At 43.8% G+C, this 11,764-nt stretch overlaps 1 pseudogene; it reads right to left on the bottom strand.

The window, feature by feature from the left end:
- Positions 1–5,250: 5,250 nt before the first annotated feature.
- On the bottom strand, positions 5,251–5,456 carry LOC142259396 (U2 spliceosomal RNA; annotated as a pseudogene).
- Positions 5,457–11,764: the final 6,308 nt, after the last annotated feature.

Here is an 11,764-nt window from a genome sequence, read left to right as displayed (position 1 = left end):
ATCCCAATCGGGTATCTGCGTCTCATCTTCATCAGTATGTTCCTCATTGTCTATAACCACAGGTGTTACAGTTTGTGACAAAGGGTCAACATTATGCTCAGAATCTTGGTCCTCACGGCCTGAATCAGAGTCACAAAGGTTCTGGGCATCACTGCAGACCATTTCCTGTTCTGTACTCACTGTAGCTTGGGAGCAGACCTCTGATTCCCAGGCTATAGTGTGACTGAACAGCTCTGCAGACTCAGCCATCTCAGTTCCACCATACTGTGCAGGGCTGATGGAGACTTCAGAGCTGGGAGAAATCAAGTGTGATTGGGATGACAACTCAGAGGACTGGTGTTTTTTGGATGCGGTACTTGAAGTGGCTGAGAGGGCACTTGTTGGACCACTTGAGATCCATTCAAGCATTTTCCTTTTTTGCCCATCATCTACCTTTCTTCCTGTTGTTCGTGTCCGTAAAAAAGGGAGCACATCGGATTGTCCACGGTAAGTAGTAGACATCTTACTTTTGCTGGTAGATGGTCTATCTTCAGCAGATGATAATGGAGCTTTGCCACTTTCCCCACAGACAAAACCTTTTTTGCCTTTTCCACCACGCCTCTTCCCCTTTCCACCAGCATCTGTCATTTTGCCTCTCATGTTGATTGCGACAAGATTGTGGACTGAAAATGTGGTAGTAAAAATTGAGAGGTGGTGAAGATTGCAGTGGTGGTCTAGCTTTATTAACAGCAGAATAATAAAGAATAAATATCCCTCACAATGCAACTTAGTTATAATGAGTTGGAGTGTGCAACGCAGGCAGATGCGCTCTGCAAATGTCTTGGCACTAGTGGGACTATAGCAAAGTCCAATAGCCACGTATAGGATGCCACTAGGTACACTGAGTGTTTGCTAGTATAATGGCTAAGTTACAATTAGTTGGAGTGTGCAACGCAGGCAGATGCGCTCTGCAAATGTCTTGGCACTAGTGGGACTATAGCAAAGTCCAATAGCCACGTATAGGATGCCACTAGGTACACTGAGTGTTTGCTAGTATAATGGCTTACTTATAATTAGTTGGAGTGTGCAACGCAGGCAGATGCGCTCTGCAAATGTCTTGGCACTAGTGGGACTATAGCAAAGTCCAATAGCCACGTATAGGATGCCACTAGGTACACTGAGTGTTTGCTAGTATAATGGCTAAGTTAAAATTAGTTGGAGTGTGCAACGCAGGCAGATGCGCTCTGCAAATGTCTTGGCACTAGTGGGACTATAGCAAAGTCCAATAGCCACGTATAGGATGCCACTAGGTACACTGAGTGTTTGCTAGTATAATGGCTTACTTATAATTAGTTGGAGTGTGCAACGCAGGCAGATGCGCTCTGCAAATGTCTTGGCACTAGTGGGACTATAGCAAAGTCCAATAGCCACGTATAGGATGCCACTAGGTACACTGAGTGTTTGCTAGTATAATGGCTTACTTATAATTAGTTGGAGTGTGCAACGCAGGCAGATGCGCTCTGCAAATGTCTTGGCACTAGTGGGACTATAGCAAAGTCCAATAGCCACAGATAGGATGCCACTAGGTACACTGAGTGTTTGCTAGTATAATGGCTTACTTATAATTAGTTGGAGTGTGCAACGCAGGCAGATGCGCTCTGCAAATGTCTTGGCACTAGTGGGACTATAGCAAGGTCCAATAGCCACGTATAGGATGCCACTAGGTACACTGAGTGTTTGCTAGTATAATGGCTTACTTATAATTAGTTGGAGTGTGCAACGCAGGCAGATGCGCTCTGCAAATGTCTTGGCACTAGTGGGACTATAGCAAAGTCCAATAGCCACGTATAGGATGACACTAGGTACACTGAGTGTTTGCTAGTATAATGGCTTACTTATAATTAGTTGGAGTGTGCAACGCAGGCAGATGCGCTCTGCAAATGTCTTGGCACTAGTGGGACTATAGCAAGGTCCAATAGCCACGTATAGGATGCCACTAGGTACACTGAGTGTTTGCTAGTATAATGGCTAAGTTAAAATTAGTTGGAGTGTGCAACGCAGGCAGATGCGCTCTGCAAATGTCTTGGCACTAGTGGGACTATAGCAAAGTCCAATAGCCACGTATAGGATGCCACTAGGTACACTGAGTGTTTGCTAGTAAAATTGCTTAGTTTAAAAAAGTTGGAGTGTGCAATGCAGGCAGACGTGCTCTGCAAATGTCTTTGCACTAGTGGGACTATAGCAAAGTCCAATAGCCACAGATAGGATGCCACTAGGTACACTGAGTTTTTGCTAGTATAATGGCTTACTTATAATTAGTTGGAGTGTGCAACGCAGGCAGATGCGCTCTGCAAATGTCTTGGCACTAGTGGGACTATAGCAAGGTCCAATAGCCACGTATAGGATGCCACTAGGTACACTGAGTGTTTGCTAGTATAATGGCTTACTTATAATTAGTTGGAGTGTGCAACGCAGGCAGATGCGCTCTGCAAATGTCTTGGCACTAGTGGGACTATAGCAAGGTCCAATAGCCACGTATAGGATGCCACTAGGTACACTGAGTGTTTGCTAGTATAATGGCTTACTTATAATTAGTTGGAGTGTGCAACGCAGGCAGATGCGCTCTGCAAATGTCTTGGCACTAGTGGGACTATAGCAAGGTCCAATAGCCACGTATAGGATGCCACTAGGTACACTGAGTGTTTGCTAGTATAATGGCTTACTTATAATTAGTTGGAGTGTGCAACGCAGGCAGATGCGCTCTGCAAATGTCTTGGCACTAGTGGGACTATAGCAAAGTCCAATAGCCACAGATAGGATGCCACTAGGTACACTGAGTGTTTGCTAGTATAATGGCTTACTTATAATTAGTTGGAGTGTGCAACGCAGGCAGATGCGCTCTGCAAATGTCTTGGCACTAGTGGGACTATAGCAAGGTCCAATAGCCACGTATAGGATGCCACTAGGTACACTGAGTGTTTGCTAGTATAATGGCTTACTTATAATTAGTTGGAGTGTGCAACGCAGGCAGATGCGCTCTGCAAATGTCTTGGCACTAGTGGGACTATAGCAAGGTCCAATAGCCACCTATAGGATGCCACTAGGTACACTGAGTGTTTGCTAGTATATATGGCAAAATTATAGATGGAAAGGGAGAAGGGGAGGGGGGGAGAGAGGAGGCTGTAATTGACTACAAGGGTATGAGTTATGAGTGATCATAGGGATAGTGTTACATAAGTGGAAATACCTATGGAGGACCGGATGTGTAAGCGCATACCTTATACAAACCTATAGAGTGCTGATGGGTGAGAGTGTGATGTTAGATATAAGACATCCTATAGTGAATAGTGAGCCGTAATCAAGTGCAACAGGGATATTTCACGTGACTATGGGAACATGGAAGGTAAAGAAAGGGGAGAAAAAACTGTTAGACAAGGTAATCAGACATAATGTAACCAGTTGATTAGACATGACAAACATGACAAATAAAAAACAAGGAAGAATGGAACTCCATACATAGTGGAACCATATATAGTGTGAACACGAAAAAGAACCGGGCGTTAGAAAAAATGTGCACGGCCCAATGAATCAAGTCGGTTCTTCATATTCATGGTTTAAGCCCTTGGGTTCCAACGTGCCCAGAGTATATATCCAGAAAGATTCCCTTTCTTTGAGCTTCCTAATTCTATTGCCTCCTCTGCGTATGGCTGGGACATGTTCGATGACTTGGAATCTTAATTGGGCCACTGTGTGATTATGCGTCACAAAATGGTGTGGGACTGGTAATAGAATCTGCTTACAATGTATTGTTGACTTGTGCTTAGCACAAAAAAAGGGAATCTTTCTGGATATGTACTCTGGACACATTAAAACCCAAGGGCTTAAACCGTGAATATGAAGTACAGACTTGATTCATTGGGCCGTGCACCATGTCACCATGTGTGCAATTGCATTGTCCAATGGCTCACAATGGTTATGCGTTTTCATTGGATGGATAATCGAAGCCATGTTTTTTTCCTTTCTCTTGGGTTTGTTGTGTGAGTAGCCTATAGGATTAAGTTAGTTACCGCAGGCAGTGGATTTAGCTTCCTGTCTTTGGTCCAGTGGTAGATTGATTGTTTGGTCTATGAGCTGTTATGGGTTTTAATCCAGGTGAATGCCCATGGGCTGCCTATAACTGTGTGAAATATGTAGTTTTACTGGGCTGGGATGAGAGAATCCATCGAAGCATGGTGTAGGGATTGTGGTTCCTGTGTGCTAAGAAGAAAGGCTAGCACCAGCCAGAAAGCCCCATTACAGCCAATAATCAACCGCTAGCCGCTGGAACTCGTTGCTCTAGATCATGTCAAACTCTCACCAAGCAGGAATAGATACATTAGCCCACCATCCCACCCAAAGAGCAACTTCTGCTGCGCAGCTGGCTTTCTAGGCAGCAGCGCTATTGTGATGTCAGCGGGGGACATTGTGACAAGCCAGTGTTCCGTCACTTCATGTTGTGCACTGTTCAAACGGAAAATACATCAACAGGCAGACTACAGAAAAGCTTACTGACAAAGGATAGAGAGGGGCTTTCTCAGAGGGCTTTTTACAGTTTGTCTATTCCCAATTAGCCGTTTAAGTATGCTTAATGAAAGTACTAATTCTTTCATAGGCCGCCCATTCTTAGTATTTGACGTTCCTTATATTGCGGTATCAGGCTTCGCAGCAGGTTGCAAAACATTCATCACCCATGACTGTCCCCAATTGGGCTCAGAAGCTAAATGTCTATCATGACCTCTCTTTTTGAAAGTCCAAGAGCAAGCAAACTCTTCCTCCAGGAGAGGGAGCCAACAGATCACTAAAGACATCATCATTGCTCAAAGAAAACACCGAAAAACAATGGAAGCTTTAATTGGAGTGGAATCTGATAGACAGCACCTGATGCCAAGTCTGCATCTTCTAACACCTGCAGTCACTGCAGCAGCTGAATCCAATGTGTCCAAAAGGGATCTATTCTATTCAATTGCAAATGATCTAGATAAGACTGAGAATAAGATACTGCACGGGACATAGCAGAGTTGGTCAAGTTGAGTGGAGATGAGTTTGCTATTTGGCACAGCTTTTGCATCAATAAAGCAAGTAAAAGGTGTGAAAGATAAAAAAAAGGGTGAAAGTGTGAAAAGTGAATTGGCCAAATTGAGGTGCATATAAAGTTTTTGCTTTCTTTCAATTCACTAATGGGGCTCATTTGAATCAGGTGAATTGAGTTCTGCTTTTGGAAACTCGGTTAAGAAGGGGTGCACCGGTCCTGGAGGTACTGCAATACCAGGTCAATGCGTGGAGTGGACAGAGCAAGATTTTTTCCATCTCCTTGTTCTAAAAATCCATTTAATATATGGTCCCTAGAGAGGGGACGTATCAGATATTAAACTGATAAGAACAGATTTAATTTTTTTTTTTTCTGTTTATCAGTAGGACTTCAAAATAACAAAGGTGATCGCCTCCCGTTGCCTGGGAACCGTCCAGGCACAAGAGGGCTATGTGTCACCAGAAGGCACACACACTCCCTCAAGGCCGGCAGACGTGCAATCCCAGGCACCTTCCAGTACCGACCAAGGTAGCGTCCTCCGAAACTACACTTGATCTTAGCCAAAAGGCCGAGAAGCTATAACCCGAATTGGTTACGGCCTTGAGTGGCACCCTGGCCTATACCGGACACATCTTAGGGAGAGGGAGACAAACCCACGCCTACAGAAGACATTTTGTCACCCAAGCCAAACCCTTGAAAAGGCTGTTTTGCAGAGCAAAAACAAGGAGAATGGTGCTTTTTGCAGCCGCCGCCCACTGCAATGAATCTGAATAACTCCTCCTTTTGGGCACAAGCACCTCCCCTCCCCCTTGCAGTCTTTCCAATTCATGATACAAAAAGACGGACGGACAGGACAGGACAGGACCATCTGCCTGACTTTCCGTCACTGCCACCCTTTGCCATCCTTGCCCGTAGAAAGCCCTTTCATCATCCCCAAACCCTAATCTTTTCCCTTCCCTTCCCAGCTGCGTCTCACTCCCTTTCATTAGGAAGTGAGCGCAGCCTTTTCTCCGTTCTGCACATGCGCGACGTTAAACACAAATGCGCAGGTGTGCGTTCCATTAGCCTCACTGCATTCCACTCCCATACAGGAAGTGGGCACAGCTATTACTACGGTCGCACATAAAAGAACCCACGGCCACCACTGCACATAGCTGACTCCACCACAGGACACCCACTTCTACACCAACGCAGGTAAGACAGGATCGGCACCTCTATGCTCCCGTTACAATCAGGCTCAGTCACCATGTGATAACGCTCTCAACTCTTTAGTTGCAGGCTCCCCTTGCTTCACCTCCACTGGCTGTGCTGCCATTTCCTCTCCCACCTGGAAGGTATACTTTATTCCACTATTTTCCTGTTTCTCTCTTCCCCCTTTTCCCATAACCTACTTTTATCTGCATTTATGGGGTATCTATATGCTATTTACATCATAGTTTTATTCATTAATATGGAAGGGAAGAGTGCCCATGAGAGTGTTGAACTGCGGAGAGCAAAAGATTAAGCTGCTCCGATTTGCCACCATTGATAAGCTGTTCTCAGTAGATACACATGCTATCCAAACAGCAGTATCCACCATTGCTTCAGCCCACCCATTCAGTGACAGCTCACCAAGTCAGCCAGAGGAGTGGTGTAAGGAATTACACGTAGGCACTGACTCCACACCTTCACATCACAAGAAGGGGGTCTACAGGCTAGTGCAAGAATACGAGCAAGTCTTCAGCAAACATCCGCTAGACTTTTGAAAAATAAAAGGGGTCAAACACTACATCCCCACAAGTGCACACCCACCCATCAAAGAGAGATATAAGCCAAATCTACCTGCACATTACCAGTGTACCAAGGACATGTTGAGCAACATGAAGGAGGCTGGGGTTATCCGTGACAGTTGTAGCCTCTGGGCAGCTCCGTTGGTCCTGTTAAAGAAGAAGGACAGCACCACTCCCCTGTATTGAGGAATAGCTAGCTGCATTGACAACTGCAAATTATTTTTCTACCCTTGATCTCACTAGTCACTATTGGCAAGTGTCCGTTGCTGAGGCAGACCGGGAGAAGACCGCCTTTGCCACCCCGATGGGTCTCTGCGAGTTCAAAAGCATGCCCTTCGAGCTGTGCAATTTGCCAGGAACCTTCCAGAGGCTGATGGAATGCTGCTTGGGACACCGAAACTTTGAAACGGTACTGCTATACCTTTATGATGTTATTGTTTATTCTAACGCAAACAAGATTTTAGGGTGTATAAAAAGGGAGATTAGATCCGATGATCCCAACGTATTGTTACCCCTCTATAAATCACTTGTAAGGCCACATCTGGAATATGGGGTAAAGTCCTGAGCAGGTTGATAACCATTGGTTTGAGCATGGTAGGGTGTAGTACGCATCTTCCTGCATCGGTAAAAGCTGCAGAAGTCCTTGAAGATTTCCGCTTCAAAGGCAGTGCCTTGATCTGTGAGGACTCTCTCTGAGTAGCCATGAGGTCTGCATAAGTGTGCTTGGAAGACCTTCGCTGCAGTATGGGCCATTAGATCTTTGACTTGTACCACAACCATAAATCTCGAGTAGTTGTCTACCATCGTAAGTGCATACGTGAGCTCACCTCGATATTCTGCAACAAAACTCCCTTTTTCGATTTCAGTTTCAGCAAACACTCCTCTTCCTGTAGAAAATATTTATCATTACCTAAGACAGTCATTCTAATGCATGACAATATTAAGGCAATTTAGTTAAAACTTGTTTTAACTCACCTTTAAGGGGATTGATGTATTTCATGGTCAATCCAGGTTTGTCAGTGATGGCACTGACATAATGTATGGCGTCTTTTTCGGGCGTTATCCTTTGCCTTTTCATTGTGAAAATCCAGTTGCCTATATCAAAGCAAATTCTACTACTTGTAAAGTATGCAGAAAATGAAATGTAGAACATATAACATCAACTGCTTAGGAACGCATCATAGGTTAGTACTTAAAAGGATATTGTCATGTTCTAGTCATAATGCAAGCTGGACATTTTTCATGTTACCCTGTAATCGCCGGCCTGTTCTAATGCTCACAAGCCAAGATATAGGCTCAGCTGCTAAGGCTTCCCTCTGCCTTCTGAATGAAAATTGAATATGTCTGGCTCACTGTGTATATAGCAGGTGCTCAGAAAAAATAAGAGTCAATTCAATAGAAATAGCTCTGGCACACTATAGTGATCAATAACGTAAGAAAAGAACTCTTAGAATGCTGAAAATTCTTTATTTGTGCAAAAGGATAATTCATCCAACGTTTCGAGCTTGTTTTTAGGTCTTTATCAAGGATAAAGTTATCTAAGATCATAAAGGGTTACAAAACCATATAAACACGTAATTAGTACATAGTACAACATAACAGTACAATATATTGCTACTTGAGAGTACAATGGGTCAAATGACCATGATGCACATACAAAAAAATTTTCCAAAGCCATAGTGAAAACATTTGTACTGAGGAAAGAAAATTTCCACATGACCTATCTGGAGAAACATTCTGGATCAAACAACCAAAAATAGTCAAGCAGGTAAATACACACCTATATGGATAACAGGATGATATGTGTTCAATTGTATAGCGTCATTGCCATTAAGGTACAAATGGAAAACTTGCAATCCTATATAGTGAAGGAAATGAACACATATCATATCAAAGAACACAGGAACATGGGTGTGAGAAAAACCTCAATGTTTATACTTTGTTCTTTATAATGGTGTGAACATGTATATGTCTCAGTACCTTATGAACTTGAGAATTCTAGTGAGTAGATGATGAAAGCCTATTCCAGAACTGGAATCGGTAAATAATTGTAGGTGGAATCTAAATGAAAAGATGGTACAAGTGTTATCATGACACTTGGGCTATAACACAATGGACCGTGTGACAAAGAAGAAAGGAGAGAAAGAAGAGGAAGAAAATGGAACTACCTGTAACATTACGTGATAGTCACTGGTAAGTATCACTTGACAATTCAGGTGAAAAAGGATTCCTTTATTAAAGGGTTCTCAGTCGCCTCAGGATCATGAAATACTAGGGTAAATGATATGAGAATGGGTAAGAAGCACCACTAAAGGAAATATGAGATGCAGGACATATATCTATAAACCCCTGAACTACATGATAGAAATAAAAAGAAGAAAAAAGAAAAAAAAGAAGAAAGAAGAACACATAGAATGTGGAAAGAGAATGGGTACAACTACCTGAGTTACTGCAGGGAGGCCCCTGGTAGGTATTGTGAGGGTTAGTGGAATTCCTTCACTGAAGGGTTCTCAGTTGCCTCAGGTTCGTGAAAAATGCTATAGACAAATAATGCCTGGAGAAAAGGGGTTCATATACAGCGAATAATGGTAATACAAGGTACATGTGTCCCATGTAATAGTATAAATATATATATATTGTACTAAGCTCTACACCAGAAATAGAAATATTAACATAGTTTTCATAGGAAGCGGGGGCTCAATAATCAGAACAATTACAAAATAATGACCCCCTGTAAATCCATCATTATAGAACTCCTCAATTCACTTTAACAAATGTGTATACCACACAATGGAGTTTATTTAAATGCAATTTTATTAAATATAATAAAAAAAGGGACAAAACATCACAGACACCATGTCTATCCCAAGTGTAACATTAAGTACTCAGCGGACAAAAAGGAATAACCTCACAATGTGGGGATCAGGACAACAGTAATAATATGGTGTACTTAGTAATGGCAGGAAATGCAATTATTATCATATACAGGGAAAAACATTCCCACAATCATGCCTGCAAAGTGCACCATACATATAGCAAGGTCCCCAATATTCTGACACACCTGGGGATGACCACAATCAGTCATCCACCTGCACCATACAAAATATATTATTATTGCCCGAATAGGGGCAGTTAGGTGCAATCATACATACCAGTATGTGATCAGAGAGGGGGAAGATTTGTCCTGGTCCACGCCCGACGCGCGTTTCGGCTGCCTTTCTCAAGGGCCACCACACGTTGTGCCATTACTAAGTACACCATATTATTACTGTTGTCCTGATCCCCACATTGTGAGGTTATTCCTTTTTGTCCGCTGAGTACTTAATGTTACACTTGGGATAGACATGGTGTCTGTGATGTTTTGTCCCTTTTTTTAATATATTTAATAAAATTGCATTTAAATAAACTCCATTGTGTGGTATACACATTTGTTAACCAGAAATAGAAAGTAGTCCCTCTGCCTTCTGTCTAGGTGCCCTGAGTTATGTCCTGTAAACTGTCACAGTGACCTAGACACACATGTGTAGTAGGGGAATATCCCTGCTGAGATGCCAGTGCTAGAGCACTCGTTTGCTGTGGAGTTGAACGCTATGTGAGCAGTTCTTACCTTCAATGAGCAGAAGTCTCTTTTTTCAGATTTCAATATCTCTGTGGGTATCTGGCAGAAATATGGAATACTCTTTACTGCTAAGACCCTGTACACCACTCCCACTAAAGGGGGCTTTACACGCTGCGACATCGCTAATGCGGAGTCGTTGGGGTCACGGAATTTGTGACGCACATCCGGCCGCATTAGCGATGTTGCTGCGTGTGATACCGATGAGCGATTTTGCATCGTTGCAAAAACGTGCAAAATCGCTCATCGGTGACATGGGTCTCCATTCTCGATTATCGTTACTGCAGCAGTAACGATGTAGTTCGTCGCTCCTGCGGTAGCACACATCGCTCCGTGTGACACCGCAGAAACGAGGAACCTCTCCTTACCTGCCTCCCAGCCGCTATGAGGAAGGAAGGAGGTGGGCGGGATGTTCCGGCCACTCATCTCCGCCCCTCCGCTGCTATTGGGCGGTCGCTCAGTGACGTCGCTGTGACGCCGCACGGACCGCCCCCTTAGAAAGGAGGCGGTTCGCCGGACACAGCAACGTCGCCGGGCAGGTAAGTATGTGTGACGGGTCTGGTCGGTGTTGTGCGGCATGGGCAGCGATTTGCCCGTGTCGCGCAACAGATGGGGGCGGGTACCCACACTAGCGATATCGGGACCGATATCGCAGTGTGTAAAGTAGCCTTTAGTCACATGACCAAGACTGTATCTGTGTCCCTACAACACACTTGAGACAAATGTGTGTGTGAGCCTGCATTGTGGGGTATATATAATATATTATAGAGCTGGGAAGGATCATTCTAAGCAGTGAGCTGTTCCAGTATTTGTAGGAAAATACCCAGTAGAAGCATCAAACACAGCACCAATACCTCCCATCAGTATTCCACCACAGTGCCATGTAACCCATGCCCTACACTCCCATCTACACCAATACTATACAGGCACAAACTAGTATATCTGACTAAAATCCCCCAAAATATGAAGAACGGCCTATAGTTGAGTGTGGATATAAAATCTATGTGAGCAGAGCTAGAATAGAAATCACTGATCGCATTGAAGTCATTCTGACCATAAATCACCATGATATCAAGGTGAGGAGTTGTGTGTTACTGCTGGGAGGAAAGGGTTAACAGTGGAATATTAAGGTGCATTTCTGTGTGCAGTGTTACTAGTCAATGTAACAATTCAGTATGAGCTGCTCTTGGTGCCGGGGGAGGGAGATGCTCTCCTGAGCAAGATAGATGGGGAATGAACATGATATCTATATAGTGTAAGGCAGGGGGTCTCAAACCAGGTGATCATGTCTGATCAACTGGTTACATTATGTCTGATTACCTTGTCTAACAG

This window comes from Anomaloglossus baeobatrachus, assembly GCF_048569485.1.
Source record: "Anomaloglossus baeobatrachus isolate aAnoBae1 chromosome 7 unlocalized genomic scaffold, aAnoBae1.hap1 SUPER_7_unloc_2, whole genome shotgun sequence".
Taxonomy (NCBI): Eukaryota; Metazoa; Chordata; class Amphibia; order Anura; family Aromobatidae; genus Anomaloglossus; species Anomaloglossus baeobatrachus.
Note: the sequence above shows the minus strand (reverse complement) of the source record. Positions and strands in the feature narration are given on the sequence as shown.